Here is a 25,173-nt window from a genome sequence, read left to right on the forward strand (position 1 = left end):
TTAAGCCATTCAGCCCATGGTATTTTGTTATGGTGGCCCAATTAGACCAATACTCCTGGGAATGAGGGCAATCCTGTGCAGAGCAACCCCCCCTCCAGTCTTAGACATGCTCTCTGCATTCCAAGTATAATGAGGAGGGAGGCTGAGTTTAAGAAAAGAGGAGTGGGAAATGGAAGAAAGAAAGCTGATGGATGCAGAGCATGAGCATTACCAGGAAGACTGCACCACAAGGGGCATTATTCCTCTATTCCCATGTTCAGTTGACAAGTACCAAATTTCCACTTGTGCCAGGCATGGGCTAGGCAGTGGAAATGCAGTTTGAACAAGATAGAGAAGGTCCCAGTTCTCGATGTGCCTACTTTCTAGTAGGATCACTGGGTGGTAGTATTAGGATGGTCTCTTAAATCATAAAGAGATGGATGAACAGTATCCTTTTGGAAACTCTCAACCTCATTCTCCATATGTTCCTCCTCTGAAAGGGTGACCCAGGAGGTAGAGGTGGGGGGTCCCTCTGTTGCCTTGGTCATCATCTCTCCCCTGACACCTCCAGCAATTGGAGGAGGATGGGTGTGATAAACCCTTCCAGCATCTGAGCATAGCTGGGATCCAGATGTGGCTCTGGGGGAGCTGGGTTAGATGGGGAGGTTGCTGAGAGGTGAGCTCAAACAGGTGGTCCAATTCCTGGCTCTGTATGAAGAGGTTTGATCAGTGCAATGACTTCAGAGTTCCAATCCCCTACCTGTCAAATAGTCATTGGACTAGAAATTTCCTGGACTCCTGGCTACTTAATCCACCTGGGATTAGCCTCAGTTTTCACCATCCCAAGAGGGGTGTCTCAACATTATTTTATTTTATTTTATTTTGTTAAAGGAAACAGGAAAATGAGGGTTCCTTCCTCCTCTTCCCTACACCTCCTGTTCCCTTCCCCAAGCAGAATACGGCCCTGACTTCTCAGACTCTGCTCAGCATTCCTCAAAAGGCATCATCACTCTGAGCCAGATAATTTGTGATTCTCCATGCCTTGAAATAAACTTGATCTGATTAGTATTGATCACCTAAATAAAAAATAATAATAATAATAACAATAATAAAAGGGACTTGTTTATTTTCCCAGGGAAGAATTTTATTTCCCCATCTCATCTCTTTACTGTCAGCTCTTTTCAAAGCTATAAAAGCACCTTGGCTCCATACCAGGTCATGCCTGTGGGATTTCACTGTTGTAGAACAGGGGGTGGGGGTGAGGGGAAGAACCTAAACTTTGTCAGCTGTAATTTCCCAGTGAGGGAATGAAAGAATACCAGGTTCCACTCATACCTTGACCATGAGACTAGCCTTCAAAAGTTTCTGAATACTGCTTTGAACTTCTCCAGTCGTCTTTCCAGACACTTTAAGCAAGCAAATCTTCACATTAAAATGATTTGGGGGGGGACCCTCTAAAATGCCAAAAGAAGCATGAAATATCATTTTTACAGCCAGCTTTACTTGGAGGAGATCCTTTCAGTACTAAAAGGATCTGTGTAAAAGTATTATGCAAACAGGGAAATTCTGCTTCTGAAATGGAGGAAGAGACTGGAAGGAGTTAATTTACAAATTTGCTGGAAAGATCTCTTCTGCTTTTCCCAGATGTTCACACACCTTTGCCTATCACCAATGCCCCTAGTTATTCCTGTCTCATGGGACCTATAAAGTCTCCCACTCATATGTTCCTGGAGCATCTTAGACCCCAGCATTTAGCTTTGAATCTTCAGAGGCCCCCATCCCAGATCCCCACCCTCACATCTCATCTCCACCCAGTCTCTGGATCTAAAATTAGCCCATTTCCCAGAGTGCTCAGTCTCATCTCCTTGGTTCTTCACTCTTTCATTGGGTTGGGTTCCTGGCTTGCAATACAAGAATGGGGCAGAAAAAGCCATCACTTTAAACAGAATTCCATTCTTCTCCAGGTCCCCAAGGAGCCCATGGCATAGCACAAGTATCCAGTGACCAGGAGCTGCTGTTACCAATTTGTCACTGTATCCTGACTTGGCTGGGGGGTCCTGGCCCCGTGCCCCCTTTCCAGCCCTTCAACAACTCCTGAGATTTCTCCTTACCCACAGTGCCCTCCCAGGAGAACCAATGGGAAAATGAGAGTGTGGGGCCTTTGCTAGTTAAATGTGCTCACCCTCAAAATACACAGCGTGGGTCATTGTGGGTTATCTTCTCAATTGGCAAGACTGAACATGTGCTATATGTGAAATAGACAGAAATGTGAAATAGCTAAATGTGAAATAGCCAGAAAATAAGAAAGTTCATCTTTGATGAACTTTTGAAGAATTTTGCAATCAAAAATATCTAAGGGAAAAACTATTTTTATTTCAGTAAATCTTTAAGTCTTGTCTTCTTAAATTTGGTGTTATTTATTTTGAAAGTTGCATTAATTATTTTCATGCCTAGCATCTCTTAGTGTGTTCTCTGACCCCACATATCACAGAAACAGCACACAGTCAGGAGTCATTGTAGAGGAATGACTAGCACCTAGGTGTCCTAGCTGGTTGTACGAGCTTGTTCAAATTGTGTAACTTCATACTCTGGTTTCTCTTCAGATCGCATAAATCTTTCGCCTTTTACAAATTGTGTAACTTCTTTGGACTGTCGTTTCTTAATGTGTCAAATAAAAATTGATCTCAATGTTTAAAATCACTTTCAGTTCTAAAAGTCCATGATGCTACAACTTTACAGTAATTTAAATTCCTATACATGAAGCAGCCGAGGTTTAAAAATTATAATTAACTTATTACTATCATCTTGGCTGGAAGCCTTGGAAGCCATAGTTGCCCATAGGGCAAAGATGAAACTTTAGCATGTGCTTTTGAATGGCTCCTCCCTCGGGATATGGCACATGACTCTGTGGCTTGAAGTGGGATGGAGAATGCACCCTCCCTGAAACAAAGGACTCTTTAGGGTCGGGATGTCCAATACAAACTGTAAACTGGAAGAGACCACCATGTTCCAGTGAAAGAGTCTGATGAAAAACAGATCCTGGGCCCATCGTTGCAGAGTTCCTGGGGACTGCTCAGCTCCTACTCAGCATACCTCTCTGCCCTGTCAGTAATTGAGAAAATGGAAATGACCTTCCCTGGCCCCATAGCCAGACCCAAGCCATCCACCCCCAGGGGGAACCTTGATCAGAGTCTCCCTGGGCAGTGACCTCTTGGGGAATGTAGTAAATCCTATCCAGTAGGTAATCTTTAAGGAGCCTTCAGGCTTTGGTGCCTTGTGACTCAAAACCTGGGGTCTTAGGGATAGGAGGTTGATTTCTAGGGAATTAGCCAAAGCTAATTCTGCAACCCCAATGTTCTCTCGGTCATTGGCTCTGCCTCAGGTGGGGAAGGCGAGCCACCCAAAGTCGAAGTGAGCAACAGTAAAATAACAGAAACTTCAGAGCACTGACATTTTGTGTGTGGTTTGGAAGGAGGTATGTGCAGTTTCTGCCCAGAGAATCCAAGAAGGCTTCGTAGAGGAGGTGGGAGCCTGAGAGTGTTTTAACGAGGGAGGAGGAAGGCACATTAATAGATATGAGGTTAAAAAGAGGCTTTCCACAGGCAAACCCAAGCTGATTAGGTGCCTGAATGCTAGAGGCTGTGAACCCCCGGGTACCCACTCAGTGGGTGGTCTGTGCTATTGTGTGAATTACCCATGGACCCCCAGAAAGCTGTGGCCTGTGCTGCCCGGGGTTGGACTGCTATTACTTCTCCCTTTAGCCTGGGGCAGAAGGCAGCCATAAGCCTCAGCCTGACAAGGACACAAAGCAGAGGTGAAGGGGAAGAAGTGATGGACACAGAGGACGGTGGAAGGCCAGTTGTCCGGAGCCTTCACCGCCCACCCAGCTGCCCTTCTTTTCACCCTCCCCTTCCAAGGCCCTCCAGAACAAGCGCTTTTCCCGCCAGATGTTTTGAATCTCCTTTCCCATCCTAATTAAAGACAGCTTTTCTTTCTGCTTGGGAAGGAAGGGGAGGAATATGCCTTGCAGCCCTTTCCCTTCGCTCCTCCCTCCTTCCTCTGGGGTGAGATGCTCTCCATTTCCAAGCAAAAGGTGGGGTCAGATGGTTCACCCAGCCCCTTCCCAGCAGAAAGCCAGTCTCAGGACTCCAGCTCCTTTTCCCAGTAGGGGGGATGTGGCCCTCACTGCATCTCCCCCATCCTCTCCCCTACAGCACTCACCTCAGTAAGATAGCTGCAAACCCCACTTCCCCAGAGAAGCTGCGCTTTTCAGCTATCAGTGGGGGAACAATGCCTCTGCCTCAGAGCAGACGTCTTTCCCAGGAGAGAGCTGTGGCCAGTTAGAGGAATTGTTCACTTTTCTCGCCAAGTACCACTGGAACCACTCAATTAGGGATAACTGCAGTTCAGCACCAGTTCCCAAGGGTAGCCATGTAGCATCAGAAATCCTGTCCAGATGCACCCGTGGGCCTGCACAGTCTTCAGCCAGCCCCAGTGCTTCTGTCAGTCCAGCTTGATATTCTGTAATTCTGAGGATTGTAAGGCAAAGGTGAAAGGACCCCTATAGAGCACTGTGGAGAAGCACCCTTTCATTGGCTCAGTAACCTACATTTTTCAGACCACCCAAGCCTGAGGATGAAAATAGGATCCCAAGAGCAAATACAGAACTTCTCCAGGAAACTACACTTGTGTTCTGTAGAACTTCCAGCTCCCTCTCAAATTTCTTTCAAGCAGCCCTGAGTTTCTGTCTCCCTTGGTGTCTCAACAGTAGCCTCAGAGCAGAGAGTGTCCATTATGGGCTCTGCAAGGCAGTCCTTGGGGCTACCATATGACATCTGGTGCTTTTATCTTTTCCCACTCTAGCTTATTTGGGGTAATGACTCCCATTGCTGCTGAAACTCTGTCACTGATGCCTGCTGGAGACATTTAATTCTTGCCAGTATCCAATGTCAATGTCATTGCCGTCTATGGTGGGGCATCCTCACCAGTTACAACTGAAGATGTTGGCACCAATGCTGCAGATGCCCTGCATGCTAATATCCCAGCACTTTTGTTTTCACTTTGCTCTTCTACTAGTTCCACAAAATCACAGTGGCTGGCATGAAGGAAAGGGAATCTGGGGTGAGATGCCCTTTCCCCTAGAACTAGTGAGCCTGTGTCCTGAAAGCAAACACATGTGCCCTGACACTAACTCCATTCCATGGTTCCTTGTATAAATACCTGGCAGACTTACCCCATCAGCCCTCCACATATGGCATGTTTCCTAAATCCCAGCACTCAGATAGTTCTAATTCACACTGAGACAGATTCAGAATTACTATGACTGTGGTAGTTAAGAGCTTGGGTTTGAATCCTGGTTCTACCACTTACTAGCTCTGACCCTAGTTTCCTCATCTGTAAAATATGGAAGATAAGAATTCTTATGTCACAAAAGTTGTGTTAAAGGCAATGCATGCCACTTAACCTATTGTTTAAAATGTGGTCAATATTGACTATTATAGTTTTTATTAATTTTTTCTTAATGAAGGAGTTGAGACTGAGATGGGTGAGGTGACTTATCTACTACATAGCCAGTGAGTAGCAAAGGCAAGTCAATGTACCTCCAAGCATCTGGCTTAAAGTTCAGTCTTCTTGGATAGCATCATCTTTCCATAGCTCCACAGGTGAACTTCTACCAGAACTGTATTTGCTTAGCAGTTTTTTCCCATTTAATGTCTCTGGTGAACCCATGCTGAAAAAACTGAGTATGCAAACAGAGTCAAGGGAAGGTAGGAAGGAGATGAAGAGAAAGCAGACTATAAGTTCTGATAAAGTAGAGGGAATCATCCATGAGTCATCTGATGGTGGCCAGCCTCTTCAGCTCCTTGTTTTATGGAGGAATTCAGAAGACACTTGTCTTTCACCTTCAAAGGAAAATCATGAGGCTTGGAGACTAGTCAAGCTGTGCTCAACTCCTGGCACACTGACCAACTGTTAGTTGGGGTCTTTTGATAATGCATTGACTAACCTATATAAGGGAACAAGAAAGGACTTGGATAATTGTTGCCTTATTGAAAAAACTCAAACTTGAGAATTACAAAGGGAAAAAAACTTTGCCAAGGTGACACATCCAAGATCTGGGCAGATCTGGAACAAAAGCGCAGGTCTCATGAATGTTTTAATGTGATCTGAATCTAAGATGTTTTCCCCAAGTCTCCAGAGTGAGGCCCTGAGAAAGGACACATGTCCCCACATGTCAGTAACATGCAGGGTTGCTCTGGTAGAACAACCAGGCTTATGAGGCTGCAGACCAAACACAGGTAGCCAGTGGGGTGCCAGGAAGCCCTTACTCTTGTACTCTTCTTGCTGTTGAATCTCAATTACTCAGACTTTGGTAGAAAGAATGTTCTCCAACAGGCTAGTTTTACCCTTTAATAAAATAGGTAGCTGTTTTCATGATGGTAATTTAAGGGAGGCAGGTTAGGGCTCTGTACTTCCTATCTATTGTATAACAAATTAAACTTAGTGGCTTCAATGATAAACTTTTATCAAAATTTCTGTGTGTCAGGAATTTGAGAGGGTGGGTGGTTCTGGCTTGAGATCCCTTATGAAGTTGCAGTCAAGATGTCAACTGTAGTCTTTTGAAGGCTTGCCTGGAGCTGGAGGATCTGCTTCCAAGATGGCACACTCACACAGCTATGGACTGGAGGCCTCAGCTCCTCATCACATGGAGGTAAAGGGCCAGCCCTGGCAGCTGACGCCCCCCAGAGGGAGTGATCAAGAGAGAGACCAAGGAGGATGCTGCCTCATTTATGATTGAGTCTCAGCACTGTTATCTCTGCCATATTCTAGTCTTTAGGAATGAGTTACTAAATCAAGTTCACACTAATAGAAGGGGGAGTATTAAGAATTTGTGGAGCATTTTTTCATGTGTCTGTTGGCCATTTGCATGTCTTCTTTGGAGAAAAGTCTGTTCATGTCTTCTGCCCATTTCTTGACTGGATTATTTGTTTTTTGGGTGTTGAGTGTGATAAGTTCTTTATAAATCTTGGATACTAGCCCTTTATCTGAAATGTCATTTGCAAATATCTTCTCCCATTCTGTAGGTTGCCTTTTAGTTTTGTTGACTGTTTCCTTTGCTGTGCAGAAGCTCCACATCACTTGGCATCAGGGAAATACAAATCAAATACAAATCAAAACCACAATGAGATTCCAATCAGAATGGCTAAAATTAACAAGTAAGGAAAGAACAAATGTTGGTGAGGATGTGGAGAAAGGGGAACCCTCTTACACTGTTGGTGGGAATGCAAGCTGGTGCAGCCACTTTGGAAAACAGTATGGAGGTTCCTCAAGATGTTCAAAATAGAGCTACTTTATGACCTAGCAATTACACTACTAGATATTTACCCCAAAGATACAAATATATTGATCTGAAGGGGACCTGTACCCCAATGTTCATAGCAGCAATGTCCACAATAGCCAAACTGTGGAAAGGGCCCAGATGTCCATCGACAGATGAATGGATAAAGAAGATGTGATATATATATGTATACACACACACACACACACACACACACACACACACACTGGAATATTAGCCATCAGAAAGGATGAATAACTAGCATTTACATCAACATGGATGGAACTGGAGGGTATTATGCTGAGTGAAATAAGTCAGTCAGAGAAAGACAATTATCATATGGTTTCACTCATATGCGGAATATAAGAAAAAGGGCAAAGGATCATAGGAGAAGGGAGGGAAAACTGAATGGGAAGTCATCGAGGGAGAAAAACCATGAGAGACTTAACTATAAGAAACAAACTGAGGGTTGCTGGAGGGGAGGTGGGTGGGGGGGATGGGGTAATTGGGTGATGGGCATTAAGGAGGTCATATGATGTGATGAGCACTGGGTGTTATATGCAACTGATGAATTATTGAACTCTACATCTGAAACTAGTGATGTACTATATGTTGGCTAATTGAATTTAAATTAAAAAAAGAAAAAATAAGAATCTGTGGACATATTTTAAAATCATCACATGCTCTATTAGCCTGAGCATTATCCATTTGTTGGAAATTTTACCTTAGTGAATTCAAGAGAAATTAAAAAAAAAAAAGGCAAAATTCATTTTCAAGTCCAACAATTTAAATTTATGTCAACTGTGAGTGTTTGGAATAGCACTGACCAAGAGTTGGAGGTTCAGGTTCTATTTTATACTCTGCCTCTGGCATGCCAGAGGCCTTGGACATATCACTTCTTCTGGGCCTCAGTTTCTTCCTTTGTAAAATAAGGTGCATGGACTAGATTTTTACAGAGTCCCCTTTGACTTTGATATTCTCTCTCCCAGTACTATCTATCATGTTTTAAGATCCATTTATGACAATATCTCCTGTGTATGCTATCTAACCATACATATATACATGTATATATGAACACATATGTATATATTTAACATGTTTTTATATGTGTTTCTATGTCAAAAGTCTATTTAAATAAATTTTTATGGCCCTTTAAGTTTTAGAAGTAAGGTGAGGCTGTTTATGTTACAAGAACATATTTTATTTGCCCACAGCAGCCAAAGCACAGCATGCTATTTCTATAAATGGGGCATGATGATGTTTTGTTATGAAATGCCTTTTGATGTAGGACAGCCACAGTCCAATGACTTCCAAATATACTTCAGCCTACTGTAAAGAATAAAATGATAGATCTTCTCTTGGCCACAGGGTCTCTGCACACATTTCCAGGAACTTGAGACCATTTACTAAATCCAAACAGAGAAACATTGTTTTAATGGTTATAGATGTGTCCACTCAGCTTTGAACAAGCCCTCCCGCCTACTCCTAGCCCCTCATGTTTGAAGCCCAGCATGAATCAGTCAGCCTGGGTCACAAAAGAAAGCAACATACCTGAGTGTCTTTTCGAGACAAAACACCAGCCCTCCAAGTTGTTCCACAGACCACATGTGACTCTTCCTTGACCCACCATTCTGCAGGTAAAATATCCTAGTCAGGGGGTCTCTTTATTTTCCCCAAGGACTATCCTCCTTGGGGGATTGTCCTATGTATCGTTCTATGGGTTTCTCTAGTCTCTGGGTCTTCACTAGAAGTCCTACTGTGCATATACATCCCAGGGAACTATTCATACAGGTGCAGAAGAGGGTCTTGCTCAAGATATTCACAGTGGTGATGTTTGTAGTCATGGGAGTTAGATTCAGTTAGGTGTCCATCTTCAGGGAATGGACACGTACATGTGGTAGAAGCATAGTGTGGATACTGATCAAGGACTAGAAGTGTATAAGTTATCTATTGCTGTGTAACAAATTACTCAATTTAGGATCTTAAAGCAACAAACATTTATTATCTTGCAGACTCTATGGGTCAGGAGCCAGCATAGCCCAAGTTGTGTCCTTTGGCTCAGGACCTGTCATAATAGGGCAATCAAGTATTATCCAGAGCTTTAGTCATCCCAAGGCTCAACTGGATTGAGGGAATGTTTACTTCCAAAGTCACTCATAGGCTGTTGGCAGGATTCAGTTTTTTTTTGTGCTATTGAACTGTGGGCCTCAATTCCTTGCTGGCTGTTGGGTGGAGACCTCTCTTCAGCCCCTGCCATTGGGCCTCTGTAAGAGGCAGCTCTCAACATTTCAGCTGGCTTCCATCAGAGTGAACAAAATAAGAAAGCAAGAGAGGAAGATGGAAGTTTTTCGTAACTGAATCTCATAAGTGACATCCATCACTTTTGCCACATTCTGTTCATTAGGAGCAGGTTACTAGGTCCAGCTCACATGCAAGAGGAGGTGATTGCTCAGGGCATGAACACAACAGTCTGGAGCCACTTTAGGAGCCACCCACCACAGGAAGTGACAAATTAAAGGACCACACAGCATTAAATACAGTACTTCACAGAAAAGGGTAAGAGCTGGGATGAAGTCTGCAGTTTAATTTACAACCCATGTAAATTAAAATACAGAGGAAGCAGTGGTAGATGTTTTACAAGGACACAACAGACTCAAGGGCATATACCAGTTTAACAGCAATGTTTGCCTGCTGGCAATGGAGAGCGGAGGAAAAGTGAGAATAAATAACTACACAAATCCAGAGTGGGGCCTTGCAGACACAGGAGAAAATGGCGGGCTGGGAACTCAGGACCAAGTTCAACTTTCTGCATCTGAGGTTCAAAAGAAAGGGAAAGTAATGAAACAAACCCTGTATGTCTCCTAATACTCATGCCCTAACAGAAGGTTCTCACCAAGATCCCACACCCCAATATCACACTGGATTAAAGCCACCTCAAGGGCTCAGAGCTCAGAGACTTCTAATGGGTAAAAGTGGCATCTGTGTCATTGTGGCTTACTTTGGAGTTGGTAAGAAGCTCTAAAAATTCAGTGTGCAAAAGATGGGCCCCCAGGGTGACCAACTGTCCCAGGACCAAAGGAGTTTCTAAACATGGGATTGTGAACACTAAAATCAAGACAGTCCTGGGAAAACTGGGATGAGTTGGTTACCTTAACAATGTGGGGAGCTTGTGAAAAATGCAAATTGCAGCACCTTCATAGGAGACTGGGATTCAGTGTGCCTGAGCTAGACCAGAAATCTGCATTTTAAGCAGCAACAGAAGCCCTTCTAATATAGTTGGCCCATGGGGCACCCTCTGAGAAACATTACCATGGAAGGATACTTTTGAAAGGTACTGCTGGTAGCATGAAAGCTCTAGCAATTCTCAAGTTTGTGATCACAAATCTTATGCAGACTTCTGAGAGTAATTCTTCATTACCTGTTGATAATCTGAGGGCTCTAGTTCACAGTTCACTGATTTCTAGCATTTGTCTTCCATATAACACAGACCCAGATCTAGGAGGCAAAGTTCAGGACGGGGTCAAGACAGAAGTTTAGGGAAGAAGATTTCCCTGACTGGCTGTTATAAGAAACCACACCCCATGGCTGGATTAGTCAGCTACAGAAAAGTCTCCTGAAAATCACCCACCCCACAGTGCTATCTGAGGAATGTGCTAATAAGATTAGAATGAGAACCTATAGGTCTTCAGGAAGGAGCCTGCCTAAAATGTAATCTCTGTACAATATTTTCCATATTTGGAAAATAAAAAGGTTACATAAGTGTATTGAGAGGAGAAAATGTGATGAGGTAATGATGGTCCAATGGAATCTAGCTGAAGGAGGGTGGGGAGTCCTGACATCATGGGGGTGCAGATCATGAGTGGCAGCAGGTGTACTTAGGTAGAACCATCCTTATGAGGAAGAGTGTGTCAGACCACAAAAGTTTGTCAAATACTTCTAGGGATCAATTGATTGTTCTAGCTCTATTTTTAATTTCACTAAATAGCCTTTTCATCTCCCTTTATTCTTTGTTCTTCAAATGTAGACTGAATAACTTCTGTGTGAAGGGTACATAAGGGCTTAGAGTTGTTTGCATCCTACTTAATTTTTTAATTGGATTTTAGGTCTAATGAAAGTAAATTCTAATTACCAGAAGACCAATGCAAAGAAAGTTTATTGGTGGGTTCATAAGTCATCTCTAATGGTAAGAGCTTGTCATGGTTTTAGATTCCCCCTAGAGTGGACCCTGAAATAAGAATTCAAATATCCTTGGTTTATTTGGGAGGGGTTCCCAGGAAACACATGTGGAACAGTAGAGAGTAAGACAAGGAAGGAAACTGTTAAAAGGTATATGTCAAGCCAGTTACCATTAAGGGCAACTTGCATTACAGGTTGGTTGGGAACTCTGAGACAAAATAGACACTATACTGTCCATATATAGAATACACTTCAGAGTTACTCTAAACAAGGGGTATTCATCCACTAATTCTCCATCTGTCATCAGTTGAGAGTTGCTTTTCAGGGGATTAAGTCTCAGATACTTCTGTTCTGTCCTATGTGAGGGCTGAGCATGTTCTCATGACTACTCAGAGTCACAGATGTTTTCCATAAACAGCCTTGAGACTGTAGGGATGAATACCAGGGGAATATGGGTGGGCTATCAACAGCACCTGCTATAATAGCTCAAATTTGCTGCATGCTTATAGGATTCCATGTGCCAGATTAAATATGTATCATCTCATTTAATATCTGATTAATATTTCCCATTTCCCAGATCAGGAAACAGATGTAGAGTGCAAAGTGACTTGCTTGTGGTCACACAGTCAGTTAATAGCATAGCTGGGATTTCAACCATACAGTTCATCTTTAGAAATCAAGCTTTTGGCCACTTCATTCTACTGGATCCTAGAAAAGTTTATATCTAGCTCAGGGAATAGAAATAGATTTCAAGATATGAGTGTAAAAACCACCTGTTTCATGAAGTGTGGATTGGATTTCAGTTTGGGATTCAGCACTAGTCACAAGTATGGACATGTGGATGAAGTTCAAGAATCATCAAGGGTCCTATTTGGCTGGAATATAAATCACAAAATAGTTGAGAGTAAGCAATTTTAGGGAGGATTTTGAATGCCGAGGTAAGGAGTTTACATATAGAGGTTGGACAATGAGGAACTCTTGAGGCTTTTTGAGCAAGGGCATGACAGGAGGTGGGCTTGAGTAACATTAAAGAGTGTTGATAATATAAAACATTGTTAATCAAGTAACACTGAGCAGAAAACAGTGAATTGACTGGGTTGACTAAAGGAGAGGGGAAGGTGGAAAACCAGGTAGGAACCATGGCAATAATTCAGAAATTTGAGGATACTTCTTTTAGAGGCCCAGAGTCAATGTGAATGGGCATGGTAGAACAGATGCAAAGAACAGTTCTGATAAAGATTTCTAGACCAGATCATGGATCCTGAATGTTAAAGGACTCTAATCGCAGACATCAGGGTCATTGGTGGAGCACACTGGAGAGAGGGACCAGACTAACTAGCTTTCACTTGGGCATGGCTGGACTTTCTAGCTCCACTTCAGCATCTGGTCCTAAGCTTTCCTATTTAGAGACAGTTTAATATTTTCACAGTGGGTTGACCAGATTCCATGTAAATTGATGTGATTCATTTCACTGAAGAGAAAAGATCAACGAATGATGGTTTGATAAATCAATTCACCATGACATTCGTAATAGCTCCTGAAATACTCAGGTGATAGGCAAGTTGATGCATTGTCTTTCAAGAAAGGGACTCTTTTCTCTCTCCTTTTGATAGCTATGGAATGAAAAGTGACCAGAACCCTAAATGCACACCTAGTCTGAGATTCTATATTCACCTTTTGTCTGGATATTTTATTTTATTTATTTTTATTTTTTTTATTTTCTGCAATTTTATTTATTTTATTTAAAAAAAAGAATTTATTTTTTTAAATTTATTTTTTATTATTATGTTCAATTGTCTGGACATTTTAATTCAAACTCTCAGCTATGCCTTTTTGCTGATTACTTTTAAATTCACATTTCCAAAACTCATCTTTTCCCTTGAATATAATTTCCAGCTGCCGGTTGGGTGTCCCCACCAGGACATTCAGCTAGCGCCTCAAACTCAACATCATCAAAAATCAAGCTTGTCACACTCTTCTACAAACAGATTTGTTTTTCTGACTTCCTAATTTATAGTAATGATCCTATAATTCCCCAACTTGCCAAGACTCAACCCTGGAAATTGTCTTTCAGTCCTTTTCAACCATCCATTCCATCTAATGGATGTCAAAACCTGTTGATTCTACAACTACAATATTTGTTAAAATTGGTGGACTCATCTCTTCACAGTAGTATAGTATAGTATAGCATATTAATAGTAATAGTATATTAATTAATATAGTATAGTAACAGTATAGTACAATAATAGTATAGTAATTAGTATAGTAATTAGTGTAGTAATAATAGTATAATAATTAACATAGTATAGTAATAGTAGAGAGTAGTAATAGTATAGTAATTAGTATGGTAACAGTAATAGTATAGTTCAGGTTTTCTTTGCCTATTACTTAGCTTCATACCTGGAATATATCCCCATTCCTTATACTGTCATCTGTCAAAATAAATGGGGGCTCATTTTCATAGTATTTTTCTGTATTTTGTCAATTATCATTGATAATTAATGATTATCAGCCACATTTCAGATGAGAATACAGTGGTACAGAGAGGTTAAGTGACTTTCTCAAGATAACCTCATCAGTGAGGACATGAATTTGAATCTTGATCTTTGTCTTTCCTGTGAACAAAGGGCTACGTTGAACATCCTGGCTTCTTTTCTAAATTTTGAGCTCCTCAAAGTGGGAGTTGTTTTGTATAACCATGTGATTCTTGCACAATGTGTTACTAATAGTGTCTACTGCTTGATTTTTTTTTTTTTTTTTTTTTAATGAATGAAGATTCTGCTTGATGGTAGCATTCAGGGGAACATGAAGCTGGAAGTCATTTGGTCCTGATGTTCTATAGAAGGGAGATTGTACCTAATCCAGTCTGATGACAGGCTTTAACCATACCAGATTGTTTAAGTAATATCTGGCGAGGGTAGAAGGGACCCAAGAGAAATCAGGTATGTATACCTGGAAATTCACACTCTTCTTAACCTAACAAAAGAAGAGTTAGAATTGGAGACTTGAAAGCACAGAGTGCATGTAAGAGAGTGTTTGCAAATGTAGGTGGGGCAGCAGCTCTCTGGGAGACCCAGTAAAATTACTTTCTGGCTAAATGAGCTTGCAAATCCTTTCTTAAGGCTGAGCAGTGCTACTTCATGCCTCTACCGCAGGCATTTCTCTCTGAAAAACCAACGACCCAAGAAAGCAGTTGGTGGTGGGAGGAGGGGGAGTCCCTGAGCTAATCCTTGAGGTTGAGACAGAAACACGGCTGCTTTGGATTCAGCCTGGGGAGATCAAGGGAAAGCATGACTGCTCTGTTTGGAGAGGCCCGTCTTCAGCTGGCACCATTCTGAGCACTCAAGTTCTCTGTCAATAAGCACTTTACAGGGGAGATAAATGGATTTGAAGCTGAGGATGGGAGGAGGGTATCTGGGAAAGAATAAACACATTATCTGAGCCCTTCCACCAAGCCCCTTCACTGACATGCTCAAGGACTCCAACCATGTGGTTAGCAGAGGCTGGGTGGGAGAGAGGGACACTCTACCCCTGTGGGTAAGGCAATTTACAGAGGTCTGGTCCAGTCATAATAGACAATATTTGAGACCAGGCTCTGTACTTTGCTTCACCCACAGGGGTGCCAGGTACTCCTAAATCCCCTAGAAGAGCCTTGTCCTTTTAGTAACATCACTAGTACATCTTTATCAAATAGAAGCAGTTTCCCAGTTCTAGTACATTCCTTGTCCCACCACATTTGCTGATATGGTGCATGCACACCCTATTTTGTTGCCCTTCATCCTATGTCACCCTACTTCTACATGCTTTGCAATCTGGTGGCTACCTATAGCTCTGGTTTTAATATATGTTACCTCCTCTAGCACCCCAGGGTCAAGAATTTCTTCCCTTTCCTTCCCATTATTTCCTGTCTTTCTCTGCTCTCTTTCCTAGTTCTTGTTCCCATCATCTCTGAGCTGGACTATGGCTATAACATGCTTCTATCTATCTTTTTACATTACCTTTAGAAGATACTATGAAACAGGAACTTTCCCTGTCATCTCACTATGAGCCCACTTACCACCAATACCCCAACACCCCTTCCTTTCCCTTGCCTGACCCCAGATCCATATAAGTAGAAGACAGGGGAAGAGTTGAGGGAGGAATCATCATTTCAGTGACTTATAGCCTGGGTGGGGACTGTTATATATCCCTCTTTCCTAAGCCAAGTGAGGGAGCCACCAAGAGAATCACTCTTTGAGACTCTGGATGCTCCAAGAGATAAAGACTAGGATTCCAATCTCTAATTAGAGGTTTCTTGGGTAGCAGAGTTGATGAACTTGACAACCTTTCTTGCATGCATCTCTCCCCAACCCCCACCTTCACCCTCAGCAGGGAAAAAGAAGACTGGATGGAGAAGAAGAGAATATACCCTCCCTCGTTTTGTGTTGTTACAGAGACATGAGATTTCTCTGGGTCAAATGCCCACCACAGAATGGAGCTGTGTTCATGCTGTTTGGCTGTCTTTTCTGCTCTCTTCCACCTGGGGAGGGTTGCCAATGTGCCCTGGTTCCCAGCAGCAACAGGTGGTGACACCAAGCAGGTAGGGGAAAGTGCTGTTGGAAATCATAAGCTGGAGACCAATCTCTCTAAATCAGGCAACTGATACAAATCTCCTTCCTCCAAAGGACTCAAGAGGAAGCATTTGTGTGTCTGCTGACAGAAGGCATCTATCAGCCACATTAGTGAGAAAGGCAGAAACGGCCATGGGAACAACTACAACCGAGACTACTACCTAAGCAAGATGTGCTTATTTTTTCTGTCCTCCCACATCTGGCATGGGCTAGAGCCTTGAACAGGACAAGGGATATGTTGGCATGGGGCAGACCGTTCCTCCACCACAAACCCTAGGCTAAAGAGTAGGAAATAAGAGAACGAGTAGGCACCCCTCTCCTGGCCTCTTTAATCATAAACAGTGAAGAGGAAACCCTTAAATGGAATATAAGATTATAGCTTTAAATTGGAGCATGTCTAATAACCGAAAATGACCCCAAACTGGCCACCAGGAAGTTATGTTTCAGATGTCATTACAAGGCCAGAAAGGCATGGCTGAAGGCCTGGGGGAAACTCATCCAAACTACTTCCTGTTTGTGGCTACTAAGCAGACAACATACAATAAATGAGTTCTCATCATGACACACGAGTCTCATCATGTCACCCTGCTGATGAGGAGTTCCCAAAGACTCCTTATTCTTTCCCCTACAGGATAAAAATGTGCTCTTTGTATGACTCACAAGGCCATTGGTGATCAAGCACCTTTTGCCTCCATGGTGTTACTTACCTTTTAATTCCAGGTTTGACATTTAAACAGTTATCCTAGCATATCAGGTTCTCCCACCCCTCTGTGTCTTTGCACACAGTGTCCTCTACCAGGAGAGCCCCTTTCCCAGGAAAATTCCATCAAGTCTTGGTTTAAGCATGATCTCTTCTGTTAAGCCTTTCCTAATGTTTGGAGGCAGCATTCCTTAGTTCTTCTGCCATTTCCCTTTGTACATAGAGCTCAATTATTTTATTGAGCTACTCCTCATAGCAGTATTTGTGTGTCTGTTTTCTCACTCTAAGAACTCTAAGTTCTTTGAAGGCATCAGCTGTGTGTTCTCCCTTATAACCCCATGTGTGGGTGGGGAGGGGGTAGTTTGAAGAATAAATCTGGAGCCTGTGCCAAGAACATGAAATTTGCTTCAAAGAGACTGCCCTAAGTCTGTGATGATATGGCCTTTGGGCTGAAGAGAAAAAAACAAAACAAAACTGATTTTATCTATCAGGGTTCTTTCTATTTGATATATGTTCACTTTCAAAGTCTCTCGATTTGATGATATATCATGTCATTTCTAGTCATCTCTCCCTGGGTGGAAATCCAGTTTCATTTAGATTATGAAATTCTAGAAGGCAGGCCTTATCTTGCCATGCACTTCACATGGCAGAGACATGTTTAATTCTATAAAAGATTTCCTAAAGTTTTACCTGTGCCAGACACCATTGCCAGAGTAGCAGATATCCAATGAAAGAGTCATGGCTTCTGCTCTTCAGGCCTCCAGAGGCTGGTCCATCTCTGTCTTGAAAGGTTGTCCTCTTTGACCTTGAGGGAGGTTCCTGAGAGGGTCTATCGAGCATTGAGGACGGAGAGGGGTGCCAAAGCAGCTGGGCCAGGCTTTCCGGGGATTCACCCTACAAACACTGAGATGACAAAAGTCTCATCCAAATTATCCTCACAATCTTTCTTGGTTCTAGCCCTAGAGACCTTTTCATCTGTCATACTCAGTGTTGACTGCATAGTAACTGTGAACTAGTGGAAAGAGATGGGTCTTAGAATCAGACATGATTGAATTCAAATTCAATTTAGCCAACCCAGACTGAGCTGGTTAGATTTGTCACTTATTTGTCCCATTAAATCTTAGCTAGGTTGACCTACCTTTTGTAGCCCTAATATAAATATAGGAGGGTTGTTGGGATTGAGGCATAATGTTCCAGATCATTTCCGTGCCTTTCCCCATTCCTTCATTGGCTACTGCTGCATTACAAGTGTGCCCAACACATACACACACACACACACACACACTCACTCCTGATGAGCCCTTTCTCTCACTTCTCAACTAACCCCTCTCATTTTCCCTGAGATTATTCCTCTACTATCACCATCTCTCAAAAATCTTCTAAATTGCAACAATAATTTTTATTCTGTTCCTGTAAATGAGGTATTTCATGCCTTTGAGGCTTTTCACCTCAGTATTAACATATGTTTCTGAAATTCTAACTCTACTTAAGTCTGCCTTTACATTTCTTTGGTCTTAGAAATAGACATGGATCCATCCAGTCTATATAGAGAGAGACTGGGTATGTGTGTGTGTATCATACATGTATGGATGTAATAAGCAGACACATAATACATGTAATAAATGTAAAGTAGAAGTATACTTTCTACTTCAAGCCCTTCACTCCCTCTCTAGTCTTATCTTGAGGACAAAAGCTTTGCCTCCCCCCAAGCCCCCAGCTCCGCTCCCCCTTCATTCTTTAAACCTAGTTTTAACTGGGTCCTCTCAAGGAATCACACTGCAATACTCCGAGTGCAGAGGCCCAGCCTCCAGGCTAAACTCTGGTGTGTCTTTTAGTCACTAAGGACATAAATCTTACCCTTAGCTCTCTCACAGGCATTATTTAAATTGGTCAGATAGAGAATCCATCCATTTCTTTCAAGCCCAACCCATGAAAAGCTGTTAACACAGCGTAAGAGTTTAAGGCATTAAGCGTGTACCTGCCTGCACTTTCCAGTTCTTCCTTTCCTTCCCTCTGGGCATGCTTTCCAGTAGACAGGGGGAGAGGGGAGAGAGCAGAGCCTAAATAAGCTGATTTCTCTGGAAAAGCATTCCTCTCCATCTTTGCCATTTTAATAAAGCTTAGCTTGGGGAGAGATTTGGAGGCCTTCAAGAGCAGGCCCGTTAAAACAATCGAGGAGTGTGTAAAACACAGCTCAGGCCCTGCCTGCCGGTCTTCAAACTGACGTCACCTCATAAATCCACAGGCTCTGTTCCCGGCCCCAATCTGCAAGGCACAGCCTGGACCCATCAGTGAGCTGCTTTTTCTAGAGATTAATTATATGTTCAGACAGAGGTCAGGTGGAGAGTCTTTAAAAGATTGCTTCAGTGTTTTGCCCCACCCCCTCTCGTTTGGGTAAAAAAAAAAAAAAAAAAAAAAGGCTTCCCTGGCAGCCAAGCTGCAGAAAGGAACACCGTGTGCCTAGAGACCAATCCACCGAATGAGAAGGGATGCAGGCATCATTTGACCCACACAGACCCAGCAGCAGCAATGGAGGACCTGAGAGCCAGGGTAGTGAAGGGGCTGTCCCTTTGGTTCTTCTTACCTTGTTGCCCCAAGGTCCTGGGTTTCTGATCTGTCCCCAGGGCAGTCTGTGGTCAGATCAGGAATGCAAGAAATCGAGAAAGGCACAGGGTTTAGGAGCAGCCAGCTGACAGAGGGACATCTTTGGGGAATGTCGGCATCCAAGGGGCCCTGGATGCTGTTGGAGGCCTCGGAGCTTTCTTGCCAGGACGAGCTGGGGTTTACACATCATCCACCCGGATGTGTCTCTGGGGAATCACACACACACCCCCCCCCACACACACACATACACACACACACTCGAAGAAAGGACAGAAATCATTTAGTGGAAAACAGAAAAGAGGAGAAAAGGTGAGGTGTAGCAGTTAAATGTAGGAGTGTTTCCAGAAGGAATATAGTCCACGCTGCGTGCTCTGAGGGCAGGATATTGGGGAATGGATTTTTTTTTTTTTTTTCCTGAGAAAGTGAAGAGATTGATTAAGCTGCAGGGGATCAAAAACATTCTTCAATTGGGTTCACAAAGTTTAGGAGGGTGGCAAACAGTGATCTGTTGATAAATGTTTAACAGTTGTCTCTCCAGGGGACAGAAGTCCTGGTTTCTGTAGTGTAAACGCTCCCATCTACGCCGCGGACTTTAAGTCCCAGTGTGAAGCCTCCGAATGTGGAGCCGGGAAGTTTGTGCACAGTAAGCTCTTCCGAGCTGGTGGGAGCCGGCTCTGGCCCAGGCTGGTGGTAATAGCCACATGAAGAAGTTACTAAGCTACGTTGTCCATTCTTGTGGCAAAAGAGGCTTCATGGTGCTGCTGGAAAAGTCAGAGCCCAGAGTGAGGGTCCATTCTGACCTGCCACCCACTCCTAGTTGTGCATTTATTCTTTGTCCACTTCTCTCTCTGTGTTATACTTCAATAAAAAGTTGAAACATTAAACAGCATAAAATGGAGTAGTCTTCCCATCCCTTGCAACTGTAAACACGTAGGATTTGGTGCCACCATTTCTCATTGCTCTGATGGTTCTTGTCTTTGACAAGGCATGGGCTTGGGTTACGTTGTCAGTGTGTGAAAATAATTTCAGTCTGCAGCTAGTGTGTGGCCCCTTTTTGAGGAATTGGAAAGAGAAAGCCTAGCTTCCTTCCAGGTAAAGGGCCTGATTGACATAGCCTGATGGGAATCATCGAGAGTTCTGGAATGCAGCTCCATTCATAGCCCTTGGCTCCTGTGCATGCCCCAAATAAACACAGACTGTTGATAGTGGTTTCAAATGAATCCCCCTGCAAGTATTGGCATAACTGTGCAGCCATGGGGCTTTACCCTCCAGGGAGGGCGCCCTGAGCACCGCTGCTACACAGGGGATAGTGTTGGAGGTGGTGGGGGAGAGGGGCGCTCCCTGAAAGCCAATCACGGCGTCCTGTGGTTTGGCAGTTGGCCTGGGAGCCCTGGGGCGTTCTGGGGAAAAGCCAGGAAGAGAGGACAGGGTGAGGCAGAGAGGGAGAGGGAGGGGGAAACCTTGCTTTCACAAGGCAGGGCAGGCTGTGTGTGCCTGTCAGGGTCAGAATTGCTGGCTAGTTCCTAGAGTGACTTTCTAGAAGGGAGGAAAGGAAACCAATGTGCACCGGCACGTTCACCATCTCTTTTCAACCTCGCAACAACCCTGCAAGGCAGATTTCATCACCATTTCTCAATGGGAAAACTGAGGCACAGAGTAAAAGGCCTGGCCCTGTGCCCCACAAATATTAAACGCTAACGGTGAGATTCGATCCCACCCCCACCTGTGCCCAGGGCCCTGCTCTCCTTCGTCTTATGCATCTTTCTGGCATCTCTTGATCAAACCTTTGGCTTCACCAGCCAATCTAATCCACACCTCTGCTTTTCCTTTGTTTTGCTCTCTCTCTTGCAAACAACACTTTGGTTGCTGCAGTGATTGACCGGGCTGATTGCGGTGGCTTCTGGTGACGACAGGGAAGGGGCGCTTAACCTGCAGCTTCTCTGTAGGGACAGGTTCAGTGCACTCTGGGCATCTGCATGCGAGAATCTTAGCCAGCTTGGCACAGTGAGGCCCCCAGTGCAGCCTCCCTCCAGAAGATTATTGACACCAGTGATTTCTTCAGCTTCTGGCTTCGGAGTCCAGCAACCTGTGTTGAATCGACTCTGTGTCCTTCACCAAAGTGTTGACGGTTGTCAGCAGCTCACTCATGATCCAGGCATGGCTATCTCTCTGTCCACTGGCCCTTGTGGCCACGTTCTGCCCTCCAAACTCTCCCTGCGCAAGTATGAAACTCACGGTGGACTCCTCTCAAGGGCACTCACCCCTTGGCACTCATTCAGAATAAACAGGCAAGTGTCTGGACCCTACAATCCTGCCCCAAAGTGAAACAAAGCCTGCATGCTCACTGGCCACCTCTCCTCCTGTACCCACCCCATCTTCTGTGTCCCTTCGGTGCCCCAATGCCATTCTGTACTTACTCCTCTACAAAAAGGCAAACACTAAAATCCTGAATTGCTTTCTTTGAAGAACTTTTGTTGAGTTTTTATGGTTTAGATGTTCATTTTTCCCTGTTGATAAAGGTGGTAGTTTTGCTGGCTGTGTGTAACAGTAAGGGATTTTACGGTGGTCTGAGCAGGTCTCATTTTTGCTTTGCAAATAGGAATACATATAATAGAGCTTCGTAGATGCCAGTAATAATAGCGCCCAGCAACAGGTGGGCACAGTAGCTACCATTTATTGAGCATGTATTATGTGCTGGGCCATCTATTAAGTGCTTATGAAGATTATGTCTTTAATCTTCACAACGGCTCCATGAAGTGGAACCTATTATTATTTATATTTTCATATGAAGAAAATGAGGCTCAGATGAGGTAAGTTAAAATTTACTTAAGTTTTCAAAACTGGTTAAAAAAAGATAAGTCTGGCACGAGAATCTGTGTCCTTAACAAATGTTCTATGTTGGGACAAACCCCAGAATATGTATGTGTGTGCATCAAGAATATTAAGCTTAACTGTATAAAATGGCCATTTTGTAGGTCAGAAACTAACATAGGCAACCTTATTAGGTTCAATCTAAGACAGCAAACCCAGAATCCCCTGCATGTGGTCATCAGAGTCCATTTTCTTTGTATTTTGGTGCCTTCCACAGAACAAGCCCTCAATCTGTAAATGTTTTCCAAGCATTAAGAGTGAGGGATTGAATGCATATGTGAGTGGGAAAGAGATATACGAATTACCAGAAGCAAAGGCAGGCTTCAATTTCAGGAAGAAGGAGCCTGGGGACAGGGCAAGGGGTGTGTGTGCACGTGCACATGGACCTGAGCCACTGATGGGTGGGGGTGGGCATCCACGTCCCTTAAGAAAGCTCCATCCTGTCTCTACCTTCTTTGTGCAACTGCCTGACTACCCATGTTTCCATCCCATACTTCTCACTGACCCCATGGAGGTCTTTTTATCCGAGTGTCAACCTAGTAACTCCAAAAGAAAGGACTGAACAGATATTCTTTTGAAAAAGCACTCCCAAAACTCCTTTCTAGCACCAATAGTCTGAGTTGAGAAAGTACTGGTTTCAGTTGGAAGGGAACTGACTCGAGAGAGAATCCTCCTCCCATGGTCCAAGCCCCAGGATCAATCCATCTTCTCATTCACTTTTGCTTTCTCTCTCTTCTCATCACCTCTAGGATCAAAGTGATGTAACGCCAGTTCTTTGTAACCTTCAAAGCCCCAGGAGGACCTCATAGGGAGGGATTCTGAGGAGGTTCTGGAGGAGAGGCTGTGGGAGATCCATGTGCCTTGGGGTGGGAACTAGACCACCAGAGAAGAGGTGGGAAAGGTCAGAGGCAGCTCAACCTTGCTAGAGGGAAGGGTACTGGGAGGAACAGAAGTCCTAGGGAACGCATTCCTTCAGTCACCACTGAGAATGATAGAATAAGTATGCTAATCTGCCATTGTCCACAGGGTGAGCTGTAATGTTCCAGTTCCTTTAACTAGCCAGCCTTCATGTACGCATATCTATTTCAGAGTAATGTGATCCCATTCAAAGAGAATTGCACATAAGTACATAAATGTATGAGTGTAGTAAAGATGTGTGCAAATATACAATAAACAGTGAATATTGGTCACTCTGGGAGAGGATATTGAAGAACAGTGGGGAGTAGATTATTAAGATTTTCTTTATATGTGTATATACAGTTTGAATTGCCAAAATGCAGATTTCTTTTAAAATAATTTTAAATAACAACAATTTTTTTTACAAGGACATGTATTTTATTGAGTATACAGTCTTAGTTCTTATAAAATAATATATCTTCCATCATCAAGACCTGGACTTGCCCATAGAGTCACTGTGTTCCTCTTAATGAAGGAGATCTTTTTTTTTTTGGAGGGAAGGTCAGAAGAGGAATATTGATTTAGGATTGCCAGATAAAATATAGGACCTCCAGTTAAATTTGAATTTCAGATAAACAATGATTAATTTTTTAGCATAAGCAGGTCCCATGAAATATTTCCTTGTAATGATCCAGGGAGAACCTCAATGTTTACATGGGGTATACATATTTATACTAAAACATTATTCACTGTTTACCTGAAATTTGAATTTAACTAGTTGTCCTATATTTACATTTACCAAACCTAGTAACCCTATTTGGGCTGCCATTATCATAAATGAGCAGCAGAGGTCTTAAGGAGCTGCTTTGATCTGCACCTGGGGGAAAGTGCTGTTTCCCAGGGGATTATTCCCATCAGTGGCTCCCAGCTGGGATGCATCAGGGAGGTGCTTCTAATTCGTCCTGCCATGATACAACAATTATGAAAGTAAATTCATCTCCCAGTGTCTCATCCTCTTGCCCTATTTTTCCTCCAGATAAGAGCATAAGTTTCCTAAATTTGAATTCCTCTTATAGAGGTATTTTTAGAAACTTGACTGGAGAGAGATATTACAATTCTTTAATGTCCCAAATAAGCACATTACTAACCATAGAAGGCAAAGAAACTTGTTTTAGGCTTGGCCCTCAAAGAATTGATAGTATTTTATGAAGAAACTACTCCACTGTTTTTATTATGTATCTATATACTGCACAGTGCGGGACAATGGCAAACCCTGTGTGTGCACGCACGTGCGTGCGCACAGAAGCGCAGGTCTGTGTGTCTGTCTATGTGTCTGTCTGTGTGTCTGTGTGTCTGCACGCACATGTATAATCAGAAATCCTCTCCTTTTATACACGGCCTTTCCACTGCTTGTCACTAATTGCTGGTGTTCAGATGGGCATTATTTACATTGGGCTTGCAGAAAACCAAAGCACATGAAATTTCACACAGCTCTATTCATCAAGTTCAGGTTTTAGATTCCCCAAAAAAGGTTTTGTTCTTTTCTGTGGATGATCCAGGGATAACTTCAGCCTCAAACCATTTTTGTAGATCTACCCCCAAAATGCAAATGCAAATCTTTGAGAAATTAGCCTAGGCACCTGCCTCAGGAAGCTATAGTACTCTTCCCGGGGTGGGGTGGGGGGGTTAATGATGCAGAATCCTTTGATCCAGAACTTTCTAATGTCTAATCCATTAGCAAAATTGCTTTTGCCATCACATCCCTCTTCCCCAGACTCAATTAGTTCTGTCTATAGAGTTCATACCACAGATAGAAAGACAGATGCTTACCCTAGTTTTCAAGTACTCCTGTGTGCGTCTTGAATGTAAGCCAGGCTAGTGTGACAGTCACATTGGCTCTCCTGAATTCATGCCTTCATCCTACATTGTCCCTAGCCTCTCGAGTGCACAATAACTCTGGGCCAGAGGACTTGAATGAGTAAAATTTCTAGAGACAT

At 43.2% G+C, this 25,173-nt stretch overlaps 1 long non-coding RNA gene across 1 annotated transcript in view; it reads left to right on the plus strand.

The window, feature by feature from the left end:
- The window catches only part of LOC145720773 (uncharacterized), a 79,256-nt gene extending 75,423 nt beyond the window's left edge, over positions 1-3,833 (plus strand). Inside the window, exon 4 of the long non-coding RNA XR_014143990.1 lies at positions 1,944-3,833. This is a non-coding gene — a long non-coding RNA (uncharacterized LOC145720773). The remainder of the gene's footprint in view (positions 1-1,943) is intronic.
- Positions 3,834-25,173: the final 21,340 nt, after the last annotated feature.

This window comes from Leptonychotes weddellii, chromosome 3 (genome assembly GCF_054177405.1).
Source record: "Leptonychotes weddellii isolate Sample4059 chromosome 3, ASM5417740v2, whole genome shotgun sequence".
Lineage (NCBI taxonomy): Eukaryota > Metazoa > Chordata > Mammalia > Carnivora > Phocidae > Leptonychotes > Leptonychotes weddellii.